The sequence below is a fragment of the Canis aureus genome, chromosome X (genome assembly GCF_053574225.1).
Source record: "Canis aureus isolate CA01 chromosome X, VMU_Caureus_v.1.0, whole genome shotgun sequence".
NCBI classification, from domain to species: domain Eukaryota; kingdom Metazoa; phylum Chordata; class Mammalia; order Carnivora; family Canidae; genus Canis; species Canis aureus.
The window spans coordinates 46,330,039-46,343,431 of record NC_135649.1 but is presented as its reverse complement, the minus strand read 5'-3'; positions in this window follow the sequence as shown (position 1 = coordinate 46,343,431).

Here is a 13,393-nt window from a genome sequence, read left to right as displayed (position 1 = left end):
TGTTTATGCAATCTTTTGATCTTTTTTCTTGTGTGCATTATGAGGCATGCCTTTTCAAATAGAATTGTATTTGTGACTTTACTTTTTTTAATGTTTTTAAAAGATTTTATTTATTGGAGAGAGAGGAGAACTCTCTCTCACTATCTCTCTAAAGGGAGAAATAGCAAGAGAGAACAGAACAGGAAGGAGGAGCAGAAGGAGAAGCAGGCTGCTCTCCACTGAGGGAGCCCCATCTGGGGCTCAGTCCCAGGACCCTGGGATCAAGACCTGAGCTGAAGGCAGGCGCTTAACCGACTGAGCCACCCAGGTGCCCCTATTTGGGACTTTAAATGTGTCCCTTTTATTTATTCCTTGTCTTGTAGAAGACTCATTGTTTTAATTATTTCACACATACAATATTCACTATGCCATAGACACTGCTTTAAGTGTCATAAAAATATGAACACATTTACTTCTCATAACAGCACTATATCTTCATTTTGCCTATGAGGCAACTGAGGAACACTGAGGTTCAGTGACTTGTTTGAGATCACACAGATAGCAAGTCACCACCATATTCTGTTTCCTTTATGGTGGTGGGAAGTTTTATTGAGGAAGGAAGGATTATTTTAGGGGATGGAAAATCCCTTCTGTGGGGCAGAAACAAATACCACCACAGGAACAAACTGAAGTTGGAATTCATAGAAACCATTATTCCATCTGGAAACATGAATCACATAAGCCTTTTCAGTTGTATTATATGTTTAAAAGTCATATCAATGTCTATGCATATATTGTATATGTGCTTTCATTGTAAGTCATCTAGAACCTCTTTAGATGTAGGCAGTGTATAATTTAGGTTAAAAGGGTCACCTGGGTGGCTCAGTGGGAGAAGCATCTGCCTTTGGCTCAGGTCATGATCCCAGGAGAGCCCTGCATCAGGCTCTGTCTCCCCTTGCCATTTCCCTGGCTCATGGTCTCTCTCTCTCTCTCTCTCTCTCAAATAAATAAATAAAATCTTAAAAAAGATAAATGATTAAAAGTCTGAAATGTGCTCAAAGCATTTCAACTGAAATAATCTTAAGACAAGAAAAATTAGCTTATAACCTTAAAACAAATGAAAGTAATTTGTACAAATGTTAATGGGAGTTCTGTAACCATTAAAAGCTGGAAACAACCAAAGTGAGAAGTGGGTGACTAAACAAAACCATGCATGTCAATGAGATGTAATACCTCTTTCAGGCAGAAAGGAGTTGCCCCCATCCCCCGTGCCAGGTCACTGTTGTACTTTGAGCCTAGGAAGGAGTCTCAAGGATATTTCTGGGTGGTCTGGTAGGGGACTTCTCTGACATTTCCCTATGAGGGTTTGCAGTTTTCTGTGTTCAGAAAGTAAAAAGTGAGCTGCCATTTGGAAAGGATCCAGTTCAGTATGTTGTCATCATCAGCTGGGAATGAGGAGGCCAATTTAGTGGAAAGCTTGGCAAGAATGCTGAGGGAAAGGCAAAGGTAGCAGAAGTGGCTCTGAAGGAAGCTGTGCCAGTTAGAAATGAAGTCCAAACTGAAGCATGTTAAATCCCATCCAATTCTGGCAGGTCTGGGAAATATGGTCTGGGAATGTCATATTCATTCTACCACAGAAGTGCAGCTCTATATAGCAAAACCTCAGATGTAGATCAGGTAAATCCAGGGGACATTCTTACACTAGGGAGTGGCCGAACCAGGCCCAACCTATGGAAAGTTTGCTAACAGCAAATGAGGTGGGTAGCTGGAACCCACAAATGGGCCAAAATGCAGGGCAAGGCTTTCCTTACCACTGGGCACCAAAGTTCTGAAGAGAATGGAGACGCTCTGAGTGTCCAGTAGAAGTGGACAAAGGGGAGCACCTGGGTGACTCAGTCAGTTAAGTGTCTGCCTTTGGTTCAGGTTATGATCCTGGGGTCCTGGGATTGAGCTCTACATCCAGCTCCTTGTGTGGTGGAGAGCCTGCTTCTCACTCTCCCTCTGCTTGCCGCTCCCCCTGCCGGGGTTTGTGCTCTCTCTCTCTCTCAAATAAATGAATAGATTCTTTAAAAAAGAAAAAAAGAAATTGTAAAAAAAGAGAAGTGGTTATAGCAGGGCCAGAGATAGTCTTGTTCTGTCTTCCAGTGGTGTTTAGTGGTTGTGGTGGCTTTAATTATATGTACTCCAATTCTTTGATATTCCTCCCTTCAGGAGGTGGAGTCTAATTTCCTTCCCTTGAATGTGGCTGGTCTTAGTGTCTTGCTTCTAATGAACAGAAATGATGGAGTATCACTTTCAAGATCAGGTTATGAAAAGATTCTGGCTTCCATCCTGGGGACTCTTCTAGACCACTTCCTCATGGGGAATCCAGCTGTCATGTCATTGAACAGCCCTGTGAGGAGGCCCCTGTGGGTGGGGGGGACGGAGGTTTCCTTCTAGAAGCCACAAGTTCTCTCAGATGACTGTTGCCTTGGCCTACAGCTACAGTCTCCTCACAGACCCTGAGCCAGAACCATCCAGCTAAGCCACTCTAGGATTCTTGACCCTCAGAACCTTTATATGCTTATTGTTTAAGCTGCTAAATGTTTCAATTATTTGTTATGCAGCAGGAGATAATTATTATTTTTTATACATTTATTTTTTATTGGTGTTCAATTTGCCAACATATAGAATAACACCCAGTGCTCATCCCATCAAGTGCCCCCCTCAGTGCCCATCACCCAGTCACCCCCACCCCCCACCCACCTCCCCTTCCACCCCCCCCCCAGTTCGTTTCCCAGAGTTAGGAGTCTCTCATGTTCTGTCAGCAGGAGATAATTACTAATAGAGTGGTGACCTCGTTCCTGATTATATTGTGAAAATGTGTGAGACCTGGTGCTAGTGCTAGGGCATAGCAAAGATAGAATGGGGCAGTATGTCAGCAGCTGAATGCTTATTCTGAACACCTGGGACAGGGCTGTGATGAGACAGGTACTGACAATCCTGGATGGTAAGTGTTCAGTGATATACTGTTCTGCATATGCTGATGAAAAGTATCTATTTTTCTTCACTGTGTGGGGGAAGTGGTGCAGGAAACATCTCAGCTGGTTTGTCCCACAGTACCCACAGCACAGCCCCAAAATGTGCTGCATGATGCTCAGTGCCAAGTGAAGAACTGTGGTTGGGGCTGGAGGGGACAGAGGGAGAGTGCCGTTGAGCCAAAAAGGCAAGTCCAGAACATATTGTTAAATGAGGGAGCCTAAGGAAGTTGAAGATAGAGGCAAATCGGAGTTAAAGGACCAGAGATGCTAGTGTGAATTGCTGAATGACCCAGCAGGACTGGCCTGCATCCCTTCCACAGATGTGGGGGCAGATGGCACACCCAGTGGCACGCAGCAGGAGCGAGGCTTTTATATTTCTTTTTTTTTTTTAAGAATTTATTTATTTATTTATTTATCTATCTATTTATTTATTTATTTATTTATGAGAGAGAGAGAGAGAGAGAGAGAGAGAGAACAAGCAGAAAGAGTGGCAGAAGCAAACTCCCTGCTGAGCTGAGCAGGGAGCCAAATGTGGGGCTGGGTCCCAATACCTCAGGATCATGACGTGAGCTGAAGGTAGACACTCAACCGAATGAGACACCCAGGTGCCATAAGGCTCTTATATTTCTGACTCAAGATTATATGGGGGAACTAGATCAATTCACTTGGGCCAGGCAGGTTGGGAAATGGAACTTGGCAATTCTTCAAATGACTTGAAGGGAGTTGGAGGTGATTGTTGAGTCTGGGTTGATAGTTCATTTTTTTTCACCCCTCCTCTTCAAATGTTGTTAATTTACTGTACTTTAGAGGAGTGAGGATCTATAAGAAGGGTGCCATTGGTTGCATTGTTTCCTGCAGCATTAGAAATATGTCACATGTCACTAGCCTATCTTGGCTCTGGCTTCTGTTGAGGCTCTGATGGATGATCCTTCCTGAGAGACTTATATCTGGATATGTTAAATATCTCTAGAGAGCCTAGCAGCTGGTGCTAAAATACGTGTTCAAGTGTCTGCTAATTCTGTTGACTGAATGCTGCGTGGTTCTCTCAGCAGAATGACATTTCACAGCTTTCAGCTGCCATAAATCATTGACGTCAAGAGCCTCAGGGTTCAATGCCTAATCCATCAGGCTAGCCAGGCACTTGAGGCATGTTAAGACTTCCAATAGAAATAGACCCAAAGACATGCTGTCCCCAAAAGCCATTCCATTCCAGAATGATTAAATGTCTGTGCCCCCAGAAGTTTTCTATGATAGTTTAGAAGATTGGCACAAATATACCCAAACATTTTTTTTTACCTGTGTGTTCAAGCAGCAAAACCTTGATGGAGATGAATTTGTGCCACTGAAGGTTTCTGGGGGTATCTCTGAGATGCAAACTCTTTGTCTTAGCTGAGCTGTCATTTGGGCATTAAATCCCCTCCAGAGGATGGGTTTGGAATTTTGAGGTCAAAAGCCGATATTTGAAAATAATGGTACTGGGCAGCCCGGGTGGCTCAACGGTTTAGCACCACTTTCAGCCCAGGGCCTGACCCTGGAGACCCGGCATCGGGCTCCCTGCATGCAGCCTGCTTCTCCCTATGCCTGTGTCTCTGCCTCTCTCAGTGTCTCTTGTGAATAAATAAATAAAATATTAAAAAGAAAATAATGGTACTTTGTATTTTAGGTGAGTTTGTCAGAGCAACTAGGAGAGGCGAGCCAGTTGGCACCTTTAGCTCATCTGGCTCTTGGTTCCATTCCTAGCTAAGCTCCTCAGGGACATTCTCTGCTATAAAACAGCCCCATATCCCTTCTGTCACAGTTGAGCAGTGTAGCCAATCTCTGAAATGAAAATTGTTTTGTAATTTGTCTCTAAGGTTAAAGTTCAATTAAATATACTGGCTAAGGGATCCCTGGGTGGCGCAGCGGTTTGGCGCCTGCCTTTGGCCCAGGGCGCGATCCTGGAGACCCGGGATCGAATCCCATATCGGGCTCCCGGTGCATGGAGCCTGCTTCTCCCTCTGCCTGTCTCTCTGCCTCTCTCTCTCTGTGTGACTATCATAAATAAAATTAAAAAAAATATACTGGCTAAGTGGATTTGCAGAGTCAGCTTACCATTTTATATGGTATGACAGACATGGCTACTCAATCACCAAGGAATTAATATTCCTAATCTCTGTGAGTTGTCAGTGGGATTGTATTGCTGAGCTCCCTTTGCATCTAGATGGTGCCTTAGGACTAATACTTAATGATGGAATGTGAGCAGAAGTGATTTGTGTCACTTTTAGAAGAAGATGTTCATTCTAAACTCTCCTTCTATTTCAGACAACCATACTGACCTTGGCATTAAGTGTATTCAAGATAGATGAGTCAAAAGATGTTAGGAGGCTGGGTCCCTGTATTTCCATCTGAAAAGTCAATTGCTCACTAGGATCATCCATAATGGACTGTTAGGTGAGCAAGAAGTACATTTCTATTGTGTCGAGCCACTAGATTTGTTTGTTAAAGCAGCTAGCATGACCTTAATCAATATATGGAGTTTTGAGATTCTTGAGTAAAACATACCTTGTAGGGTTTTGGTAGAAAGACAGTCTCTTCAATAAATGGTGCTGGGAAAATTGGACATCCACATGCAGAAGAATGAAACTAGACCACTCTCTTTCACCATACACAAAGATAAACTCAAAATGGATAAAAGATCTAAATGTGAGACAAGATTCCATCAAAATCCTAGAGGAGAACACAGGCAACACCCTTTTTGACCTCGGCCACAGTAACTTCTTGCAAGATACATCCACGAAGGCAAAAGAAACAAAAGCAAAAATGAACTATTGGGACTTCATCAAGATAAGAAGCTTTTGCACAGCAAAGGATACAGTCAACAAAACTCAAAGACAACCTACAGAATGGGAGAAGATATTTGCAAATGACCTATCAGATAAAGGGCTAGTTTCCAAGATCTATAAAGAACTTATTAAACTCAACACCAAAGAAACAAACAATCCAATCATGAAATGGGCAAAAGACATGAACAGAAATCTCACAGAGGAAGACATCCACATGGCCAACATGCACATGAGAAAATGCTCTGCATCACTTGCCATCAGGGAAATACAAATCAAAACCACAATGAGATCCCACCTCACACCAGTGAGAATGGGGAAAATTAACAAGGCAGGAAACCACAAATATTGGAGAGGATGTGGAGCAAAGGGAACCCTCTTGCACTGTTGGTGGGAATGTGAACTGGTACAGCCACTCTGGAAAACTGTGTGGAGGTTCCTCAAAGAGTTAAAAATATACCTGCCCTATGACCCAGAAATTGCACTGTTGGGGATTTACCCCAAAGATACAGATGCAATGAAACGCCGGGACACCTGCACCCCGATATTTATAGCAGCAATGGCCACGATAGCCAAACTGTGGAAGGAGCCTCGGTGTCCAACGAAAGATGAATGGATAAAGAAGATGTGGTTTATGTATACAATGGAATATTATTCAGCCATTAGAAACGACAAATACCCATCATTTTTTTCAACGTGGATGGAACTGGAGGGTATTATGCTGAGTGAAGTAAGTCAATCAGAGAAGGACAAACATTATATGTTCTCATTCATTTGGGGAATATAAATAATAGTGAAAGGGAATATAAGGGAAGGGAGAAGAAATGTGTGGGAAATATCAGAAAGGGAGACAGAACGTGAAGACTGCTAACTCTGGGAAACGAACTAGGGGTGGTGGAAGGGGAGGAGGGTGGGGGGTGGGGGTGAATGGGTGATGGGCACCGAGGTGTTATTCTGTATGTTGGTAAATTGAACACCAATAAAAAATAAATTTATTTAAAAAATAAAAACAAATCGATACATACAAAGAAAATATCAGCTAAGTAGATATATAAAGCCTTCAGATGGATGGTAACATAATTTTTAGGAGAGACAAAATGAGTATATACTGTAATCCAATGCTTCCTGAGTTTATACTGTCACAGGACACAAAGGAAATATTTGTAAGGCACAGTGAGGTCAGTGGGTGAGGTTGCTCCCAGCTTCAAGTTCCACCCAGCCTATCATGAGAGTAGATGGGACTGAAATCTCAGCAAAACCATAACACTTTTGTGGCACACCAAGTCCCTACAACTCATAGGGTTGGGGAGTTCTGCCATAATCTACCATTGGAATAATTGACTTTTAGGAAGGAAAATAATATACATTGATACAATCCAGTTAAGTACTGTGCATATGTCCTTGTGTGCACGTATATGTTTGTGTGTGTGCGTGTATATTGCTAATTATGCCCTTGGTTTCATTTCATTTCTGCTGATCCATCCCTGTCAGTTATGACATCACTCAGCACTCAGGTAAATGCACCTTTAGGGCACATCTCAGTGTTCCTCCCTTCTTCCCATATTCTTTTATTATAGAAATTATAGAGTTGCCATGTTATTTTATTCAGAGTCTTAATGTTACTACAATTAATAATTATATGTATATATAATTAATAAAAAGATATCAATAATTAAAATAATTACTGGCAATAGATGCTATGATGAGCATATACTGGTACCTAAGATATTATTGCTAAAATAGTCTGCTCTTACCCCATACCCTGTGCCCCTGTTGGAGCCCAAATGCTACCACCAATGTATGTATACATTCATTCAGGTTATGCCTGTGCCTTTGTCATTGCTTTGGATCTCTGGAAATCAGTTCTAGATGAGTAGACATACACGTCACCGTCTAAGATGTCAGTTGACTTCTGTTTGGGGTCTCTTTTCTGTATGGAACATTAACCACCAGGACCTACTACTCTAACCATCTTGCTCTATCCTGTAGATATCCATGATCTGGACATGCCAAATGGGCAGCCTGTGATAGCTCAGGACACAGTTGGCCACGGCTCAGTTAACTGTTGCAGCAGTATCAGCCTGGCGAGGGCAGGGGACTAGATCTAAACACTGGTTGCATGGCCACTAGGGGGATGTTGATAGTGGGAAGCAAATGCAGTCAGCAGATCCAGGTTCTGGTCCAGGCAAACAGTTGGTGGCAAGAATGAATATATCTCAAACATATATAAACATTTCAGCTTAGACCTCTCTTTTCTGAGCTCCATCCCTTCATATTCACCTCTATACTTGGAGTCCCACAGTCACCTCAAACTCAACATCTTCCAGATTTTACTGTGATATACATTGGCCCCAGCCCGTTTCCCTTCTAGTGTCCTCTGTATCAGTAAAACACATCATGATCTCTCCGGTTGTCCCAAGAAACTCAGTGGTGCTGGTAGGGTCATTCTTGGTCTCTTTCCTCTCCAACCTACATTAAACCAAGTCCTGTCAATATTACCTTCTATATGATCTCTCAAATCTTTCCATCCTCACTGATGTCACTGTGGACCACAACACCAACATCTGTCACCAGGGCAACTGCAACCGGCCACCAACTACCTGGTCCTTCTACCTCTATTCTTTTTTTTTAATGTATATATATATTTTTTATGATAGTCACACAGAGAGAGAGAGAAAGAGAGGCAGAGATATAGGCAGAGGGAGAAGCAGGCTCCATACACCAGGAGCCCAACGTGGGATTCAATCCCAGGTCTCCAGGATCATGCCCTGGGCCAAAGGCAGGCGCCAAACCGCTGCACCACCCAGGGATCCCCCTTCTACCTCTATTCTTACCTCCCTTCAATCCATTTTCTTTATGGCATCCAGAGCAAATCAAGCCATGTCATTACCATCTTTCTCTGCCCTTTGGATTAAGATGCAGCAATAGCTTCCATTGCTCTTAAGATAAAGACATCCATTTCATAATTTGCAAGGGCCTGAATGGTCTGCTCTGCTCCCTGCCTATATTTTTTAGCCATGCTTCATAGCACTTTATGCCCCACTCAGGGTTGGTACAAAGTTTCCTGCTCTGCTTTCAATAAATGAGACTGGAGCTCTGGCTTAATTAGGTTTTTAATTAAGAAGTCTATGAAATGCAACATAAGAGGAGCTGCAAGTCAACACAGAAACTTGTCATCTTAAGATGATTGACTGATGGAGATAATGGGTGGGGAATGGTGCTGATTCATGTTGGGTTGACTGCTTTATTAACTTATTTGTCATGAGAATAATAATTGCTAGAAGCCAAGTAACAATACTCCTTACAATCTGACATTCAGATTGGCTCTTGCCTTTTTTTTTCAAAGCATATGCACAATTAAGTTTTGTTCTCACTACATACGGGTGAGGTAAGTAGAGCAGATATTTGTATTTCTTGCTTACAGATAGAGCAACTGAAACCCAGAGTAGTAAGATGAATGTCACATAGCGAGTGAGGGGCTCATTTCAGTCAAAAAAGCACTTAGAAATAATAATATCAATAACATATCACTTACAAAGCTCTCACTATGGTAGATTCATCTAAGTACTTCCATTTATTATCTTATTTAATCCTCTCAACAACTCTGTGAAGTAGAGAATATAATTATATTTATTTGAGAGGTTAGGAAACTGAAGCTAGGGATGCCACTCTCGTGGTCAATGCAACTTTGACTTCAACATATCTTGAATCCATCTGGTTTTCAAGTCACTTCCGGTCACCTATTGCTTTTGTTCTGCTAGGGCCCTATGTGACATAAAGCACAGAGGGGACACCACAGGCAAATGCATGTCTTTCACTAATTGCTGGGATTTTGGTCCCCAAATTTCCTGTACTTTATGACTCTAGGAAGGCTGGCCTGAACCATTGATGAGCTTTGAGAACTCTTCTATCGCTTGATTATGAGACTGGAGACAGAGTACTCTGGGACTCTTTTACCTTTTAACCATTCACTTGGTCTGGTTCCTATCATTCCAGAATGGGGGAAGGGGAGAGGGAGAAAGCGAGAGCGAGAGAGCGAGAGCGAGAGCGAGAGTGAGAGAGAGAGAGAGAGAGAGAGATTTTGAGATTCTCCTGAAGATTGAGAGCAGAGAAAATGTAAGCCACTTATGCATTTCTTCCTTTCTCTTGGACCCCACCCTCTTTCTCTTGGTTTTCCAGAGGCCTCTGGCAGGAGTGTCTAGGCTCAGTCTTCCCACACCAACTACATGAAACTTAAAAGAAAAGGTGAATATTAATCCCCTTCACTCTTCTCATAGGACATCTTTGCACTTGGGAATTCCACTAAAGTAGATTTTTGTGGTGCTGAGCTGAGAACACCTTGATATACTGAGAGATTCTTCTCCTTGGTACGGGATAAGGTAGTCCTTCATGCCCCAGAAGTTAAAGTGTTTGATTCACAGCACTGGGCGTGCCAGATAGCAGGTAGCAACGGATCGGTTACTGACTGAGTTGCAAATCAGAGGCAGAAGCCTTAGTCCTCGGGTGGGTCTGACATCAGCAAAGCAGGACTTCATTCATACATGATTGAGATATTAGATTCCAAGGATCAGGTATTGAGACTAAGACAAAAACTGGGGATCCCTGGGTGGCGCAGCGGTTTAGCGCCTGCCTTTGGCCCGGGGCGTGATCCTGGAGACCCAGGATCGAATCCCATGTCGGGCTCCCGGTGTGTGGAGCCTGCTTCTCCCTCTGCCTATGTCTCTGCCTCTCTCTCTCTCTCTGTGTGACTATCATAAATAAATAAAAATTAAAAAAAAAAAACAAAAACTGATTCCTCTGTGCAACCTATAGCTAGTGCCCAGGCTACTGATGTGAGATGCTCTTTAATTATATCCTTCTTGCTCCTAGTCAAGATTTGTCATTTAAATAGGAGTAGGACTAAGCCTCCAGGTATGAACTAGAGAGGCCACAAAGCAGGTAGGGCCTAAATGATGTCAGGATAAACTTTAGTAGAGCCTTCTCACCATCTCCATCTCTTTTAAATAGAAGTTTTCAGTTGTCTCACATCCTCATGGACCTACCAGAACTTTGCCTCTTACGAATCTCCCATGACATTGGCTCTCAAAGTGGTTCCAGGACCTTCAGTATTGGCATTATTTGAGAACTGGTTAGAAATGCAAATTCTTGGGTGCTACCCAAGACCTAGTGAATCAGACTCTGGGGTATGGGCCCAGCAACCTGTGCTGTGTGACACATCACCCAGGGGATTCTGACGGCCATTAAAGCTTGAGAACTACTGCTCTATGTTGCTCTGTGGGTCCAGGCCATGGGTTCACACTATCATCAGTTCATTTGTCCCAGAATCCTTATGTGCTATAAGCTCTGACTGTTAGTGACTGCATAGGTCTTGTCTGTTCTAGTCCCCTGTCTGGTGATCTTGGCTCTGCATATGTCCAGAGTGGCAAATAATACTCAGGCTTTCTTTTCTGATACTATTACAACCCATTTAGCATGCAGAGGTGAATTCAAATAATCTATTCCTACATAAAATCAAACCATGGGATGCCTGGGTTGCTCAGCGGTTGAGTGTCTGCCTTTGGCTCAGGTGGTGATCCTGGAGTCCCGGGATTGAGTCCCACATTGGGCTCCCTGCATGGAGCCTGCTTCTCCCTCCACCTATGTCTCTGCTTATCTCTCTCTCTGTGTCTCTCATGAATGAGTAAATAAAATCTTAAAAAAATAAAACCAAATCATCAGTGTAGCATAGTGCTTCAAGGCCCTAGCTTTGGGGACAGACATATCTGATTTAATATTCAGTCTCTACCTCTTAACTAGCTCTGTATCTTGGACTCTGTAAGTACATCCACTTTCTGTTTTTGTATTTTGCTTTGATATGTGTATATAAAAGCTGGTAAATAAATAATGAACATCTACCAGGAGACTCTCAACTTAATGCTAGGGACTGTGGAAATACAAATGAAGAAGAAGAAATGTTCCTTTCCCTTTGGAAACCTACAGTCTGGCTGGAAAGATGATATTAACAGCATGAAACATTACAGAAGAATATAAGAGAGTATTAAGTGCTAAATGGTGTAGTGGAGATGACAGGTGCTGCAAGAATCCAGACAAGGGGGAGGAGAGGGAAGCTAGAGAGAGGAAAGGCTTTTTAGAAGTGTTGTTTGGAGCTGTGCTTTTAAGGATGGGGAAGATGTGGCTGGGTAGAGTGAAGGATAAATGAGAGGTGTTTATCACATTGTAAAATGACTCACTAAGGATTCTTTTAAGTAGTTGACACCCTAAGGACTTTTAATATTGGCCTCAATTTACAAAGTTCTGTTTACACTCAGATATTTTGACTCACACTGGACCGGGAGAGAAAGATCTGGGGTCTTGCTTCATCCGTCCACTAAGTAGTTGTGTCCATTTGTCCAAATGCCTTTTTATTTTCAGGGTCATCTGTCTGTTTCCTGTCAAGGACATCCAGCAGAATTGAAATTAAGCTCAAGTAGTGTGGCACCAGAACCTGCACTCTTAACCAATGAACTATACAGTGTTGCTTATCATACTCCTGCTAAATATAGTGGTGGTTTTGTAACGTAAGGAAAGCAAGTTAACTTTCAGCCAGTAAAGCTTAATTTTTTAAAAGATTTTATTTATTTATTCATGAAAGACACACAGAGAGAGGCAGAGATATAGGCAGAAGGAGAAGCAGGCTCTCCACAGGGAGCCCAGTACAGGACTCAGTCCCAGGATCCCGGGATCACGACCTGAGCCAAAGGCAGATCTCAGCCATTGAGCCACCCAGGTGCCCAAAGCTTAAATTTGAATCCTGGCTATTCCACTTATCAGATGTGAGATTTTGGATAAGTTAATCTCTCTGAGCCTCAGTTTCTCTGTCTGCATAATGAGAAAAAAATAATCCCTACTTCCCAGGTTTACTCTGAGCATTAAGTGAGATAATCAATGTAAAGTTCCTAGTACTGTGCTGCTGTTCCTAGTACTGCTGTTCCTATTACTGGCTTGCCTTCCAGAAATGCTCAGTTCTGAAATAATCCACAAGATGTCTCCCTCTCAATAGAAAGTTCTGTACCCCTGGCATGTGTATAAATATGTATATCAGAGGATCTGAGTTCTTGAAAAATGACTTTCACGTCCATGCCTCCTTGTGCAAAAACATATATTGAACCATGTGCCCAGGAGGAAATCATAGTTGGCTTTGCAACCGATGTGCGTGTGGCTCTCGAGGCAGTTCTAAGGCGAGCCAGTCGCTTTCCAGGCTGTGTGTGGGCGGTGACTATATCCCCACAGTGCAGCCCAAGCATGATGCAGTGGAAGGAGTGTGAGGATCTGTAATTATGTTCCTTTCTCAGGTCCTGAGGAAAGTATATGGCTCTCGAGGAGTGCATGTGTGTGCACTCATGTACAGAGCAGGGGCATGGAGAGGTTGAGGACATAGCCTTCCCCTCCGAAAATTTTGTGTCAGATATGGAAACATCCTTTCACTTACTGCTATTTTGTGGATTTTATTTTTGGTAAGTCCTTGTGGTGACAAAAGTTCAGAAAGGTATTCTGCTGCTTGTATGGAACAGATAATACTAGACCTAAAATAATTAC